The sequence below is a fragment of the Heterocephalus glaber genome, unplaced genomic scaffold (assembly GCF_053883595.1).
Source record: "Heterocephalus glaber isolate CG9 unplaced genomic scaffold, H.glaber_assembly_v1.0 deba00000594, whole genome shotgun sequence".
NCBI lineage: Eukaryota > Metazoa > Chordata > Mammalia > Rodentia > Bathyergidae > Heterocephalus > Heterocephalus glaber.
Window position 1 is genome coordinate 24,436,767 of NW_028258151.1, and position 16,442 is coordinate 24,453,208.

The following is a 16,442-nucleotide window of genomic DNA, read 5'->3' on the forward strand; positions in this document are numbered from 1 at the left end:
AGTACTAGTTAATAGTCCTTTCAGTAATAATCCTGATAGATGTAGTTTGTAAAATTTTTTTCCAGCCAAATTTTCAAAAACATCTATTGTACAAAGCAGAATGTTTTTTTCCTGAAGATATTTTACATAGAAGATAGATATAATTAATCAGGGCTGTGTGTGTGTGTGTGTGTGTATGTGTTTACACATACACCTAGAGTTTTAAGACATTTAAAGCTTTCTGAGTTTATTTTCATAGCTTTCCTAAGCACAAAGTTATCTTTCATAGTTCATCCAAAGGAAACCAATGCTCACAAGACACATCAGTTCCCTCCCCTCCCTTTTCCTGCCCAGTCTTCAGAAAGCATTGAACCAAAAGCATAACATGCTAAGCTCAATCAAACTAACCTCTTATTATGCAGATAATAACAGCCACTTTCTCTGTTAAGTATTGATTGCGTTTCTTTCCCTCTGAGATGTGCACTTCATTGTTTCCTGTAACTGGTACTTGAAGCAAACAGTTAAAAAGCACAATTATTTTTCTCAAATTCATACTAATAACAAGTTATTTTAAAGAAATATCTTAAAACTCCAAACAAGTGCCTTACATTATCCTCTGTGAGTGGTGTGGGATTAAACATGGGATTGTTTATACTGAGACTCCCTAGGACACAGAAGGTTCTTTTTCTTGTCTTTACCCTACATCAATGTTCTGTTTTAGAATTTTAATTTTTATTATATTAGGACATGTTTGCAGTACATGAAGTTTATAGTCATCTTAGGGTAGTGGTGTTCTTACTGAAGCATGAAACCAAAGAACAGTCTAGCAACATAAAATTAGTTAAACTGATCCTAGAACTTTTATTATTTTAAATTTATAGTATTTATATAGCATTTTGTAATCACAAAAGAACTTCATAGTCATTTTTCATAGATGATATCACTGGCATGGAACACAGCTTAGTCCTTCACTCAAATCAGAATGCTAATCAATGTCAAAAATTGTAAGTTTTGCAGCTACAAATAGTATTGAATATAGTCAAAATCTAATTTAATTCTCATTGTTAATGTTCTGCTGTTCACAAGGGTCAAGCCAGACTTCATCTTGCTTCTTTCTTGTTCTGCACTAGGTCAGAAGCATTCACTAAGGCACTGTTGTTTAACCAACTAAAGTAGAGAATTGAGATGGCTCAGCTGTCAAGTTATTACATGTGAAAGTGTTCCTTTGATTGAGACCAGGTTAGAAATACTGACCTATTTCTGTACTTTTCATAGAAAAATGTAAGTAGACAATCTTGGAGGGCATTAGTTATGTTTATGTCTGTATCCTCAGTGCTGAAATTAGCATGAGGCCTAGTATATAGTGATAGATGGGCACTATTATAACAACCCCATGAAAATAAGAATTTGTTATTTTATGGACGAACAGTTTAAGATTAAGAGAGGTTAAATAGTTCGCTAGTAAGTGATGGGAGTTAGGACTTTAGCTTCAGACTTTACTTACTCCATGTTCTTTATTTCTACACTATTGTTGAACTCACAGACAAGCCGTTACACATCGTCTGTCATCCCTAGCAATATGATCCTTCATGAATTATTTTCTCCTTATTCTTCATTTACTTCCATTTTCTAGGATTCTTCAGCCACATGACTCACACAATCTCAAAGCATCTGGACTGGTGAATGGCCTATTCCAACAGAACAGGTGGGGAGGTGACAAAGGAGCTATAATCTCCACTGCATTTAGCCCTGGCTGAATGAAGAACTGAGGCAGGCAGGTGCTTCAGCAGTTTGACCTGACTGATGGAGAACACCAGTTGGGAAAAATACCCATGGTTTCTCAGGTCCACTCTAGTCTCTGAAGGATGGAGACCATGAGAAGCAAATGTGGCCTTTTAAAAAATCCTTTGTAGATACTTGAGCAGTAGAAAGAGAAAAAACAAGATTTTTTTCCCCTCCTTCCCTGTTCCTTTGCCTTTTATCAACATAAAACAGAACAACTTCCCTCTTTTCACTCTCCCCTTCGTTCTAAAAGTAGTATTTATTCTCTGTACAAAAATTTGGAAAATACAGACAAGTACAGTAGTATCTTGGTTCATAAACACTTTTGTTTGCAAACAATTTGGTTCTCAAACAGAAGCATTTAGCAAAATTTTGTTTTGTTTGCAAACTCTGTATCCGGTGACAAACATGACTGTAGCCATCTTTCCCGCACAAACACAAATGTGGCCATCTTTTTCAAAATCATAGAATAAATTAAGTTTGTGAACCATTGTACCAAAGTATAAAGAAGAAAGAAAAACTACTGCTACCTGTAGAGAATTGTAAGCTTTGGGCATTATTACTTATTTAAGTGGAGATTCTTGAGCCTTATCGGAGCACATAATTCGGTAAGTAGTTCTGAAATCTGCTTGCATGATTCTCAAGTACATGGTCAGTGACCGCACTTTGAGAGATGTGAACAAATGGAATAATATGCCGCTTTGCCTTTTACACAGCAAATAGTATAGCTATATATATCTGCATATCTATTTTGTTTTCTGCTTTTTTACCTAACATCCCTTATACATGCATATACTTTTATCATCTGAATCTACTTATATCTTTAAATCTTGGTTTAGAAAACTAGAATGCTGAGGAGCAATCTCTCTTTACTATCAAATGGAAATTTTACCCAATAAGCATTGCTGTTTTTTTTTAATGGCATGAGCAGATTCTGTGAGGTAGTTCTTTTGGTTTTGTTTTCATAGACATTACAGTTGCAATCTAAAGGTAGTCAGGCAGAGTGGAAACTGAGCTAATGTAAATTGGATTCCTAGTTCTGTAGTCAGCTAAAACCACCTGTTTCTTAGCCTTACAATTCCCACTGGTTGGTATGTCTTACATATGTTGACCAAATAAGGCTAATTTGGAGAGCTGGGGCCACCTGCTCCAATCTTCCCACTTTACAGATTAGGAAATGGATGTACCAAGAGGGTAAAGGCCCACCAAGCCAGCTGTAAAAGCCACAGCATGCTGAGAGCCTTCAGGGTTGCACCTCTACAGCTTTCTCAATAGAGTTTACCAAGAGAGATTAGAATCCTGATACATTTCTGGTGGGAACGTGAAATGGTGCAGGCACTTTGGAAAACAGACTGTTAATCCTCAAAACATTAAGTATAGAGTTACTGTATATACCAAAGAGAAATGAAAACAGATTCATGTAAAAATGCGTATATCAGTGTTTATGTCAGTGTTAGTCATTCTGTCCATAAAGTTGAAACAATCCACATGTCCATCAACTGAGGAATGTATAAAAAATGTGGTATGTGTGTACAGATGTACAGTGGAATATTATTTGACAGAAGAAATGAAGTACAGATATATATATATACATATATAAATAAACATTGCAATATGGGTAAAAGGGAAGAAAAGTAATTTTCCTCTCTGCCCTTCACCAAGGCAGTTATTAGTTGGGACTGACCCTTTTAAAAAGACAGATTAGATGCCCTATCTAGGTCTTGAGTCGCACAGAAAATGCCAAATCAGCCCGCTGCAGACAGGCAGGTCTGCCCACACCCTACCGAGGTCCCCAGTCGCGCGGAACACATGCCAAATCAGCCCGCTGCAGACAGGCAGGTCTGTGCACGCCCTACCGAGGTACTGAGTCACGTGGAAGACACTGAATCACCCCACTGCAGACAGGCAGCCACCTGATTCCACACTACAAAGACGCAGAGGACACCAGACCACCAGACCAAGGTACTGAGTCCCACTGTTCCCGGCCCAGAGGTAGGGGCTTCTGAGCCGTCATCCCACTGCTCCTGGTCCAGAGGAAGGGGCTTCCAAGTCACCATCCTTCCCGCTGCTCCCAGCCCAGAGGAAAGGGCTTTTGGGCCACCTTCTGTCCCACTGCTCCTGGCCCAGAGGAAGGGGCTTCGGGGCCACCATCCCTCCCACCACTCCTGGCCCAGAAGGAGGGGCTTCTGAGCCACTATCCCACTGCTCCTGGTCCAGCGGAAGGGGTTTCCTGGCCACCATCCCTCCGGCTGCTCCCAGCCCACAGGAAAGGGCTTTTGGGTCACCATCCCTACCGCTGCTCCCGGCCCCTGTCCCACCTCACCCAGCTCAGAGGAGGTAATCCGTGCAGGCGATAACAGGCCCCCGCCCCAGTCAAAATGAGAAAACACTTAAATAAGTCTCAAAAACCAGACTTCGAGATCACCTACAGCAACCCCAAAGGGAAATGAGATGGAACACTCGGATACTCAACCACCTGGACCCACTGAACTGGCAAAAAAACGGAATCTGGAAAAAAAGAAATCAGAAATAATTTCTCAGATAACAGGAGAAATTGTGCCCCTAGTGCAAGACATGATTAAGAAATCTAGAGAGGAGCTCAGGAACATGATGGAATCCCAACATAAGAAACAAATGGAATCCATAAAACAGATGCACATAGATTTCCAGGACATGAAAAACTCCATTGAAAGTCTACACAGCAGAATGCGCCAATGTGAGGACAGAATTTCAGATATAGAAGACAAGATTGCAATTAGTGACCAGGAAAAGAAAAATTGCTTCAAAATTATAAGGGAACATGAGAAATCAATCCAGTAGCTGCTAGATGATGCAAAGAAGAATAATGTAAGACTGATTGGGCTCAATGAAGAAACAGGAGAGAGTGCAGATGACATAAAAAATCTCTTCACAGAAATAATGGCAGAAAACTTCCCAAGCAGGGGAAAAGAGCTTGACATACAGATAAGTGAGGCATATAGGACTCCAAATAGCCTTGATCAAAAAACATCTACACATAGGCATATAATTGTTAAGATTCCAGAAACACAACAGAAGAACAAAGTTCTCCAAGCAGTTAGAGAAAAGAAACAAATCCCATACAAAGGAAGGCCCATCAGAATCACAGCAGACTTCTCAACACAAACCATCAAGGCAAGAAGAGCTTGGAGTGACATATTCCAAGCCCTAAAAGAAAACAGCCTCCAACCCAGATTGATGTACCCTGCAAAACTGTCTTTCAAAATGGATGGAGAAATAAGATACTTTCATGACAAAGAGCACCTTAGGAACTTCATGAATACCAAGCCAGCATTCCAAAGAATTTTACACAATATCCTAGGAACAGACATTGAGGATCACAACCCCAGGAAGCAAAGCAGAATGAACCCATCTGGCATGACAAGAAATTAAATGGAAAGGGGGAGAACCCAACAAAAAGAAAAAGTCATGGCAATGACAAGTTCATATGTTTCAGTTATAACCATCAATGTTAATGGTCTCAATTCACCAATCAAAAGAAATAGACTGGCAGAATGGGTCAAGAAGCAAAATCCAACAATATGCTGTATACAAGAAACACACTTCATTCAAAAGGAAACTCATAGACTGAAAGTTAAAGGGTGGAAAACAGTACTCCATGCAACAGGAACCTGAAAAAAAGCAGGAATAGCTATCCTCTTGGCAGATCAAGTAGATTTCAAACCAACACTGATTAAGAGAGACAAAGAAGGACACTACATCCTTGTAAAGGGAAGAATCCAAGAGGAAGGGGTGGTAATCATAAATATCTATGCACCAAACACTAGTGCACCCAACTGTATAAAAATACTAACAGACATGAAAAGTCATATATACACTAATACAATTGTAGTGGGGGACCTCAGCACCCCACTGTCACAAATAGATAGATCAACTAGACTAAAAATAAGTAATGAAATACTAGAACTCAATCGAACTCTTGAACAAGTGAACTTCGCAGATGTTTACAGAGTCTTCCACCCCACAAAATCAGAATACACATTCTTCTCAGCTGCACACGGGTCATTCTCCAAAATAGACCACATACTCACACATAGAACATGTTTAAGTAAGTGCAAAGGAATTGAAGTTATCCCCTGTACATTATCAGACCATAGTGGGATGAAATTGGAGATCCATAGCAAAAGGAACTGGAAAAATTTCATAAACACGTGGAAATTGAACAACACACTTCTGAATAACCAATGGGTCACAGAGGAAGTTAAAGAAATCAGACAGTTCCTTCAATTAAATGACAATGACAATACAACATATTGGAATCTATGGGACACAATGAAAGCAGTCTTAACAGGGAAATTCAGAGCAGTGAATACGCACATTAGGAAAACAGAACGAGCCCAATTAACCTGATGCTGAACCTCAAGCTTCTAGAAAAAGAAGAGCAGGACAACCCCAAAGCTCATACAAGGGAGGAAATTATAAAGATCAGAGGAGAAATCAATGCAATGGAGACTAAGAGAACGATACAAAAAAATCAATGAAGCCAAGACTTGGTTCTTTGAAAGAATCAACAAAATTGACAAACCTTTAGCCAACCTTGTGAGAAAAAGGAAAGAAAAAGCCCAAATCCATGCAATTAGGAATGAAAAGGGTGAAATTACAACAGACCCAACAGAAATCCAGAGGATCATCAATACCTACTTCCAGAACCTATACGCCAATAAGATGGACAACACAGAAGAAATGCACAGATTCCTAGATACATATGAATTACCAAAATTGAACAAAGAAGACCTAAAAAGTCTGAACAACCCAATATCAACCAATGAAATTGAAAATGTAATTAAAAACTTATCAACTAAGAAAAGCCCGGGCCCTCATGGCTTCACTGCTGAATTCTACAAGACATTTAGAGAGGAAATGCTGCCACTACTATTTAAACTCTTCAATGAAATTGAAAGGGAAGCAGTACTCCCAAATTCATTCCTGGAAGCAAGCATCACCTTGATCCCCAAAGCAGTGAAAGACCCAACTGAAAAAGAGAACTATAGGCCAATCTCACTAATGAACATAGATACAAAAATCCTTAATAAGGTACTGGCAAACAGAATGCAGAAGATCATCAAGAAGATCATACACCCTGATCAAGTGGGATTCATTCCAGGGATGCAGGGATGGTTCAATATACGAAAATCAATCAGTGTAATACACTATAACAATAGAGCCAAGGACAAAAACCATATGATTATCTCCATAGACACAGAAAAAGCATTTGACAAAATCCAACATGCATTTATGATAAAAACCCTACAAAAAATTGGAATAGATGGTCTCTACCTCAAACTGATAGAAGCCATCTATGAAAAACCAACAGCCAGTATCATACTAAATGGTCAAAAACTGAAATCCTTCACACTAAAATCAGGAACAAGACAAGGATGTCCACTATCACCACTTTTGTTCAATATAGTTCTGGAAACGTTAGCCACGGCAGTTAGACAAGAGAAAGAAACAAAAGGAATAAAGATAGGTAATGAAGAAGTCAAATTGTCATTTGCAGATGACATGATACTCTATATAGAAGACCCCAAGAACTCTACCAAAGGTCTTCTAGACTTAATAACCAAATTCAGTCAAGTAGCTGGTTAAAAGGTCAACACACAAAAATCAATAGCTTTCCTCTACACCAATGACAGACTCACTGAGAGAGAAATAGGGCAAATAATTCCCTTTACAAGAGCAACCAAAAACCTGAAATACCTAGGAATCATCCTAACGAAAGAAATCAAAGACCTCTTCTCTGAAAATTATGGCACTCTGAAAAGAGAGATTGAAGATCAGAAAATGGACAGACATCCCCTGCTCCTGGGTAGGAAGGATTAATATAGTGAAAATGACCATACTTGAAAACTGCCATATAGATTTAATGCAATTCCAATTGAGATCCCAGCAGCATACTTCATAGACCTCGAGAAAACAATCCAAAAATTCATTTGGAACAAGAAGAGACCCAGAATAGCAAAAGTAATTCTAGGTAAGAGAGACATGGCAAGGGGTATCACAATCCCCAACCTGCAACTATACTACAAAGCTACTGTGATAAAAACAGCATGGTACTGGCAAAGAAACAGACCTGAGGACCAGTGGAACAGATTAGAAGATGCAGAAACAATGCCAGACACACTCAGCTGTCTCATCTTCGACAAAGGAGCCAAAGACCCTCACTGGAGGAAAGATAGTCTCTTTAATAAATGGTGCTGGAAAAATTGGGTTTCAACTTGCCGAAGATAAAAACTAGACCTATATCTCTCACCATGCACTAAACTAAAATCAAAATGGATTACAGATCTAAATATTACAATAGAAACTCTGAACCAGTTGGAAAAGAGGTTAGGCAGAACCCTTGAAGACATCGGTGTAGGAAAAGATTTTATGAACAAAACCTCAGTTGCCCGTGAACTAGCACAAACAGTCAACAAGTGGAATCTCTTCTTATTAAAAAGCTTCTGCACAGCAAGAGAAACCACCAGCAGTGTGAAGAGACAACCCACAATGTAGGAAAAAATCTTCACCTGCTCTTCCTCAAAGGTCTACTATCTTGAATCTATAAAGAACTTAAAAAGATCAGACCTCCCAAATTTAAAGACCCAATCCAAAAATGGGCATCTGAAATGAACAGACATTTCTCAGACAAAGAAGTAGAAACAGCAAATAAATACATGAAAAAATGTTCAACATCACTGGTCATTGGAGAGATGCAAATGAAAACAACGCTGAGATTCCTCTTCACTCCAGAAAGAATGGCTGCTATCATGAAATCAACCAATAACAAACACTGGCGGGGCTGTGGGGAAAGAGGAACCCTGCTCCAGTGCTGGTGGGAGTGTAGACTGGTGCAAGCACTGTGGAAATCAGTATGGAGATACCTCAAAGAACTAGGACTGGAAGTCCCATTTGACCCTGCTATTCCACTGCTGGGGATCTTCCCCAAAGAATTAAAAGAATCATACCACAGTGATATATGTGCACCCATGTTCATAGCAGCACAGTTTGTTATAGCTAAAACTTGGAAACAGCCCAAATGCCCATCAACTGGAGACTGGATAAAGAAAATGTGGTTTTTTTATAACATGGAGTACTACTCAGCCATCAAAATGAGAAATTAGAGACATTTATAGCTAAGTGGATGCACATTGAGGTGATACTCTTAAGTGAAATAAATAGGACACACGTGTAAATACCGAACAATTTCTCTGGTGTGAGAAACTGAAAGTGTAAATAAGGACTAAATGTATAATAGGTAATGTGAAATAGGAAGAAAAGGGGCAAAGGGGAAGGAAGTGGGAGGGCTAGGGGAAAGGATAGAAGGGGATGGGATTAATATGAGAAAATGCAAAAATAGGAACAAAATCTTTGTAAATAGGGAGGAGTGGAGGGGTTGAAGGGAGGGCTGGGCAAGGGTGAAAAATAAGAACCAAGAGAGACTATGTAAAGGTGCAAATTTCCAATGATGAATATCATTATATTGTATACCTAAAATGTACCAATGATTAGAATGAATAATCGATAATGTAAAATAGGAAGAAAAGGTCCAAAGGGGTAGGGGTAGTGGGAGGGGCAAGGGAAAGGAAAGAAGGGAAAGGGAAAAATGATGAGAAATGGAAAAAATGGAAATAAAGTCTTTGTAAATAGGGAAGGGTGGAGGGCATGAAGGGAGGGCTAGGAATGGGGAAAAAATAACCAAGATGCATTATGTAAAGGTACAATTTCCAATGAGAAATGTAATTGTGTTGTATACCTACAATGTACCAATAAAAGAATTTAATACAAAAATAAAAATAAATAAAAATACATTAATAAAATTGTTTATGTATATAATCCAATGTATACTCATGGAAGAATGAATTCAGTCTTAAATACCACAATGGGAAGGCTGGTTATGGGGCGAGTCCAGGACAAAGTGTGGTAAGCAAGGTTGTAAGGATGTTAGGCAGATTCAAATTGATACCATCTCCGTTTGTAAGAGTTTATAGTGACTTAGAGTCAACTCTTTCTTCCTGGTGTGGGAAGGGGGTACACCTTTAACAAGTGGCAATTTTCTTTATAGATGTAAATTTCTTTAACAGAGCGGTAAGCTTTCTTGTGTAAAATAATCAGCTCAAAATAATCGACCAATGAAGGTGGCATATTCTGGTTTACTACAGTCATATTTTTGGGATATCATGTTCTGAATCCCATAAATAATTGAAAGAAACTATTCATAAAAGACCAAATATTGTATGAGTCTACTTATATGAAGTGTCTAGAACAGGCAGATTTATTATATGAAGATTATATTATATGAACAGACAAATTTATAGATGGAAAGTAAACTCAGTGTTGGCTAGGGATTACAGGAAGGAGGGTGTGACTGCTAATAAACACAGGGTTTCTTTTGAGATGGTAAAAATGCTGTAAATTGATTATAGTACTTGTACAACTCTAAACATAGTAAAAAAGTCTATGAATTGTACACTTTAAACAGGAAAACTAAGATGTGTGAATTAAATCTCAGTAAAGCTCTTGAGAGACAGCAAAAGAAATTACTGCTTGTGTCACTTTTTTTGACAGGTGTCTGCAGAGATAGTGTTTTTCCTTCCCTTTTCTAGACAGACATGAGGGTCACAAATCTGATATTAGCCTCTGGTGGGAAGAGGCAGTGTACTACAGTTATTAAAAAGCTATTGGGGCCGGGGATTTAGCTCAGTGAGTGGTTTCACCGCCTGCTGCGCAAGCACAAGGACCTGAGTTCGATCCCCGATACCAAAAAAAAGGCTATGCCTCTACACCCTCACCCTCCTCAGTCCTCAGTCAGCTTCAGCGTTGATAGCTCTGCAACCTTGGGGAAATCCTTTGCTCAGCTCCTCTGTTTTTAAGGGTTTTGTTTTCTTTTGCTTTTTGTTTTTTCATCTGTAAAATAGAGACTAATAATGCATACTTCATAGGTTGTATAGGAAGATTGCATGAGGTAATCCACATAAAGTGCTTAGTATAATGTCTTGTGAATGATGACTGCTTCTAGCTTTTTCCTAGTTCTGAGAACCACCATTACTTCCAGCAGAAGGGCATGGGGTATGGGGGCAGCTTTCCCCTACAAAATGTTGCTGAGAAGAATGAGCCATGTGTTTATAAATAACTAGATCCTTACTTTGATCATTTAACACTTCCCAGGATTATTGGCATTTATAGATTGCAAGTTTTAAAGGCCCATCGATACCTCTGAGTGATAATGACACGTAAGTAGATAGAGTTAAATTTCTGTGGTTGGGATTGCTAACTGTTGGCCAGCTGTCCTGTTCTGTGCCCATAGCCTGGCAGCGAGTACTGCCGTAATGTTCATCGTAGATCTATTGCTTGTGCAAGTCAGGGAAGATACATATGCCTTTGGAGTATGCTGCTGTTGTGTCCATGTATATTTCCAATAGAAACAAGAAATCAATGCACAGAAGTTAGTATTGTTATGGGGTAAACTCTCAAGTTAGCAAAACTGCCTTCTGCCAAATTAAAAAAAAAATAAAGAGGTTAAGTCACATTTAAGAAACACATTAGGAAATCTATTCTCGGAGTAAATACCACTGAGATTCTTAGTTCCCTTCCAACCTTCTCTTCACTTTCTTGTTGGGTCCCCGTCTCCTAATTGAACCAATATGCACATTAGGCATAGGTATTTTTTAATATTTATTTATTTATTTATTTATTATGTAGTTCAGGCTGGCCTTCAACTCACTATGGACTCCAGGCTGGCCTTGCACTCTTGGCAGTCCTCCTGCCTCAGCCTGCTGAGTGCTGGGATTACAGGCGTATGCCATGCTGCCCAGCAGGGCATAGGTATTTTACACTAAGGTGGGCATGGCTTTGAGTTGCCTGGTGGGCTAGAGCTTTAGATAGTGTAATAAAATTAATGCATTGTGATGTCCTTCTCCCCTGCTCTACCTCCTCAGTGCGCTGTCAGGAGACTTGATAATATACTCCACTCTGCCAAAGCTTGGAGGGCTGATTACATGGCTGACATGAAGAGGGGAGTGGAACTGTCAGGACTCTCCCATAGCAGCCATGCTTTACATTTTCAGTGCTGGATTGTACTTGACATTTAATTTAGGAGCCTGGGTACCTAGATAAAAAACTTTACTGTGATAATAGTGATAAAACCAGCTAGAGTTTTATTTAAGGACCTGCTTCTCTCCTGTCCCCTCCCCTCCCCTCCTCTTTTCTCTCCTCTCCTTCCCTTCCCTTCTCCTGTTAGTTCAGCCTCTCATTCAGTTAGGATAGGAAACTCAGGTTTGCTCAGCCAAAAAAGGTATTTTCTTTGATATCATAAAGCTAAACCTACAAAATGCAAGTCTCAGTCTACTATAGTTCTGTATGTAGATGCTGTAATGTATATATAAATTAAAATATGAGAACAGTGGTGTTCTCTCTCTTAGTGAACTCTGAATTTAGCCAAAGGAGGAAATTCATCACGTCTCTGCAGTGGCAAGAGAAATTCCATTCAACCCAGTGCCCTGTTACTATATGACTTTTGTTTATTTCTGCAGCAGGTGAAAGATTCTGTAGTATCTCCTTAATTTTTAACTGAGCCCAGTTAGTTAGACATTTATACATGAAGAAACAAGGATTTAGGTAAAATGACTTCTAAGGTCCCAGGACCAAAGATACCTTTCTCTGATTTGTATGCCTATTAGCAGTTGTAGGAAGTTAGTGATTTTTTTTAACCTATAGAGAATGGATTAGGAATACTAAACCAATGTAGAGTTTGTTCAGATTTTCAGGGAGCAATTTAAGTTGAGTATGACATACTGTGCTTTTCTTTTATGGAGAAGGAGTACAGACATTGGAGTCAGATGACATGAGTCTACATACTAGCACTCGTTACCTGTATCACTTCAATTTCATGTATAAAGTACGATTAATTATATTTTTTATTAATGAGTGCCTTGAAAATGGAAAATTTTATTTTGTGGAGCTGGAGATAGAACTCAGTCCTCAAGTGTGCTAGGCAAGAACTCTACCACTGAGCCATAAAACCAGGCCCCAAAATAGAAATTTTCGAGAAGATAAAAAATGATGGAGGATCGTTTACTATCACAGCCATTAGGGACCTGAAAAATACTTTAGCAACTATAGTTAATGAGCACTGTGGTTCTTGGATAAGTAAGTTGTAAGCTTCCCAAGCGGGAAGAGTAGGGTTTCAGTCTACGCAGGAAAGGAAATAGGCCAAGAGGCAAGCAAGCTGTGAGGTTGAGGAGCCTACTCTGCCCATAGACTGTGTGTAGGTACTGAGGAATAAGGGACCCATCCTTTCTGTTCTGTCTGTGCTTTGCTTCTGTATCATTAGGATAGACTACATCTGCGATCTTATCAAACTAGAAGAGGTGGCCACCGCTTGCTGACAGCCTCTGGCCATTTACTAGAATGGAGGCAAGGAGCCTCTGCAATGATGGCCTTATTCTTCATCCCCAAGATGTGTAAGAAAATATTTTCTATGTTTCCTTGGGAAATGAGAATCTGAACTCCCAGGTTCAGAGGCTGTTTCTTTTCTTTAGGAAAGCTTGTTAGGAGCTCACAGTACTTGTCCAGTTACTGTTGTCTCTGATCAGCAGAACACTACTGGTGGTCCTTTGTGCCTGGGGGGTACTCATGGTTCTTTGCATTTATTATTTTATGTAAATCTTAGAAAAAATATCTTTGAGAATGCTAGTACACTATTTTACAAATGAAGAAACTTTCACCTTTGTTGGAGTGAAACTTTCACCTTTATTTGTGAGGTTCACAAGCATAGAGTTGGCATATCAGTCCTCAAAATTATTTTTCTACCATTTCCAAGTCTATAGTCTTGACCACTGTGCCTCTGTTGGAAAGAAGACAGAAGAAAAAAATACCTATATTCCAATGCCCTTTGCTTGTATTCCTGCTGGTATGCAGTTATTTTGGCGTGGTAGTTTCATTAGTATACAAATAATTTGGCTTTGCAGAGAAGTCATTTGCATATAAAACTGGAATGGAGGGTGAAAGGTAAGTTTTGTTTTAAAATTGCTTTAGTCTTCAGCAGATAAGAATAGACCTTTGTTTATTCAAGTGTAACAGGTTTAAAATAGTATAAATCTGTATACTTGCCTACTCAAACTTTTAGTGTCACTTTCTGCTTCCTACTTCCTATACAGTAGCTCCTAAAGCAGAAGCTATCTTTTTTACTTTATAGTAGGTTCAGGTGGAAAGAAAACAAAAACAAGATGGAAAAGATGCTCTAAGTCTTATTCTAGGTTGATACAGTTCTGTGTATCTCTGGGGACTCATTCTTCTCCTTTCACATTCCTACAAGGTGGGTCACCCAGAATTTTTTTAGACTTAAAAAATGGTACTCAGAAGTTTGTGATTGTTCCCTTTATTGTCACCCTAGTGCCAGGCAAAGAGAAAAACATCGTAAGAGCAAGAAGTAGTGTTAAGTCAAAGTAAGCCCAGCATCCCGGGTGAACTTCTTTCTGGTATATCCATTTTGGTGCCATATCACTGGGTTACACATCAGGTTGTCATGGTAATAAACTCACAGCAGCTAGCGGCATGAACAAGCAGCCCTGGGAGGAAAGGATGCTTGGCAGCAGTACTACAACCATAGTGGTTAGATCTCTGTCTTTCTCACTAAGAGCTGCTCATCAGTCACCTGTGCTTCTGTCTTTCTCAGGTGACCAGGGCACACAGTTGCTATCTACTTCATAACTTATTAGCAGATTTATTTTTAAGTGCCTATCAGGCCTTTTCTAGTACAGTACCTCTAGGAAGCATGATCCTGAGTCTCTAATACTGTGAATGTGTGTATATGTGTTTAGATGGACATGTATTTTTATGTTTGTATGTTGAAGGAGAACCATGAATCCAAGGAGATTTAGAAGTGTAGGCTTGTGTGCATGATGAAGCTGTTAAGAAACAATATATTGTTTGGCTCAAGTACTAAAATTTGTAGTTTCAGGAAGAAGTACCTGGAGTGTTCTGACTGAAACTTGGGGTTCCCATTTGAGAGAATGTGATTCTGGAAGTCAGAGATATAAGGCAAGTTAGACTATATGCGTCAGAGCTAAGATCTAACCACCAACGTGGAGGAAGTGAGAGGTATGTACATGTAGTCACTAAGACTGAATGGGTCAGAGAGAGGATTTGAGGTTAGGATCAATGAGTTAAGAATTTAGGGCCAAATAGAGAGGAGGAGAAAGAAAAATTTGTCCGAGAAGATGCTTTACTTTAGGTAGAAGCAGATCCTAACCAATTTCTTCAAATCACTTAGTAACTCTTTGTGATTTAGAATTTTCTTTCACCAGGTTGGTGATGCAATGGGGAGGAAGACCAGGTTAAAGGGTCTAGATGGGATAGGCAGGCAAGACTAAAATGGAGTGATGAAGAATGGTTTTAGATAGTGGAAAGCAGTGCGAGAAGGATGCAAAAAAAAGAAGGAAGTTTTCATAGATATGGGGGACAGTTCTTTTTTCATTCAGCCTGGTGGAAGGCCAGATTAGGAGGGATGGCTTCTGCCATTCAGTCAGAGTGTATTCCCCACTGTCTGTGCAAGGCTCTGGACAGTATCCCCTCCAGGAGTAAGTTAGGAGAGGTCTTATCTAGGGGGAGAAAATAAAATTGGCTCCAGAATTTGTAGCCTAAATTGTGGTATCATTAATCAGAACAGAACTGGAGTACTTGTAATCTCACTACCCAGAGATAACCACTTTTCCATCATTTTGATGTCTTTATTATTGTCTGTTGTAATAAAAAATAAAATCAGTAACAACTGCATCTGTAAATAACTTTGTTGCTTCTTTGAGAGGATAGCTGAAGTAACTAAGTGGATAACTGAGATAGAAATCTCATGCCCTTAATAAAATGGGGGTGCTTAAATTAAAGGAAATAAAGAATATACAAGTAGCGACTTTTGCCTGGAGGCTTCTAATGAAGTTAAGAAAGATGGTTTAAGGGAGTTTAAATTTTCACTTCAGTAAATTTTTACCATTCTCAGCCCTCTGCTGTAAAGACCAAGTAAGTCAGGCTCCCATCTAGGTCACTGAAAGTGATGTATCACTGAGATGTTGGTGATAGAGTGTAGGTCAGAGTTCATGTCTGCTGTTGTTCCTCTGCAACTTGATAATTTTCTTAGCCTAAAAAGTGGACAGCTGTTTTATTCACAGACAGTAGTTGTTCCAGTCATGATAAGATAGAGGGCCTGGGATGTCCTGACTCCATTGAAGACGACCTCTATCCTCCTTGTTGATGAAGCTCTTCCCTAGTCTTACCTCCTGGGAGCCTGGCCGCAGTCTCCAGGGCACTCTCTTTGAGTACAGTGCCAGAATAAATGCTAAAAGCTATGTAGAATCTCAGTTTTGAGCTAGCCAACTTCAGAGTATATGTGGACACTGGCAAGTTGGGAGAACACTGTGCTGCTGGAGTGAGGATGTAACATTGAAAATGTTCAGTTTCCTGCCTTTTTTGTTTTTTTATTTGAGAATAATGGCCATTCACATGAGAAGTGGGAGTAAAATGCACGTTTCAGGAGAGGCGTTTAGAATCATCACTCTCTATTTCTTGCACTCCCCAGTTTTAAAAAAGTCATTTCTGGAGTGGCCTCTTTTAAACCTTGCAAGAATTTTGGCTAATAGGCAAATTTTGGTCAGTGTAGACTCAGA

General features: G+C 39.1%; 1 protein-coding gene across 8 annotated transcripts in view; it reads left to right on the forward strand.

Annotated features, from left to right (window-relative positions):
- Trim44 (TRIM family member 44) overlaps window positions 1-16,442 on the forward strand; it is a 205,049-nt gene that overhangs the window by 64,002 nt on the left and 124,605 nt on the right. Inside the window, exon 1 of one of the 8 annotated variants that reach the window (XR_015448985.1) lies at window positions 1,691-14,883. The exons of the other annotated variants lie outside the window; for them this stretch is intronic. The gene's annotated coding sequence lies outside the window, so the exon portion shown is untranslated. Of the gene's footprint in view, window positions 1-1,690; window positions 14,884-16,442 lie in introns of those variants that run through there. 8 annotated transcript variants of the gene reach the window in all.